Raw genomic sequence first — 1,396 nt, forward strand, 5'->3', positions numbered from 1 at the left:
AGGACGCACTGGGTTTCTGGGCAGCTGCCAGGAATGGTTGCCACAATAAATTACGTCATGCAGACCTGGGACCTGGGCGGCGATGGGACTCTGGTAACTGAAAACTAGAAGGTTGGAGGCGTCTAAATCACAGCTAGGATGCAAATGGCAGCCCTAACCAGAGCGAGGGGCCAGGGGAAGGCCCGCTGCCTGGCTGCGTTACTTTGAAAAGTACCAGAGTCGCAAGCATCTTGCGGGAACCTCTTATTTTTCCTCTTTGTAAAACACGGTGTGTGTGACATGCCCCTACCCCTGGTGCCTGGACCACACCCTTGTTTATAGATACTGTCTGAACTGTGTAGAAGGCGATCGTGTGGAATGCGAGGCAGGTGTCCAGTCTCTCTTGAGGGCCGGAGGACGGAGTGGAGGCGTGCCGGACAGCACCAGAAGGCAGTGGCACGAGGCGACCTCAGAAAGACGGTCGTACAAATGGAAACCCACACGATGAAGAAAAGCAGATATAGTTAGGACCATAAACAGCTCAGCAGTCACCAAATGGGTCACGCAAATCATTTTAATAGCAGGTGCATTTTATGAGCCGTTAGGCTGTATGGAAAGAGCATGGCTATGCATAATTCGAACAGAGAATTAAATCAAGAAGGTGTTATCCGTCAAAAAAGGCAGACCAGGAAGACTGCTCAAATGAGCAACAAGTTTATCTTTTCTGGATATTTTCTTTTAATCTTAATTTTTATTTTTATTTTTTTTTAAAAAGAATTAAAACAGGAACTAAAAGGAATCTTAGAGGTCTCCTATCAACTCTTTTTTTAGGTTCAGAGAAATTGAGTGACTTTCCTAAGGTCAACGGGAAGCTAGTTAATGAAGGTAGAATGAGGAACTAGGTGGCCTGACTCAGTTTCTCTGTGTCTCCATAATACCAGGAAAGTACAACTGAGGATTCTTGGAGGTGTAAAAATCCTGGGTCCTTCCAAGGAAACTAATGCTCAGCTCTGTGATAGGAACTTATTTCACTGTTACTGGATGTTGCTGTCAATTTTCCTTTTACTAAAATTGAGGAAGAGGAAAGATGAGGAAATGAAACAACTCAAAGTATTATAATTATGGAGCAAGAAACATTGAAGATTTATTGAATGAAGAGTTGAAACAAAGCTAAAATGGTGTTGGGGGAACAGCTCTGACAGTATTAACTCATGGGTGTCATAAGTCACATGTAACGCCCCAACTGGAAACTGGGGGAAATTCTCAATTAGAATATTCCAACACAAAGAACACCAATAAAATGTTCTTCAGCAAGTTCAAAATGGATGTTTGTAGAACTGTAAGGGTAAAATACTGCATACAATTTTTTTGTTTTGTTTTTCTTTTAAGGCTCTCCGTGAACAGAGATTTCCTGAGA

Source organism: Macaca fascicularis, chromosome 4 (genome assembly GCF_037993035.2).
Source record: "Macaca fascicularis isolate 582-1 chromosome 4, T2T-MFA8v1.1".
Lineage (NCBI taxonomy): Eukaryota > Metazoa > Chordata > Mammalia > Primates > Cercopithecidae > Macaca > Macaca fascicularis.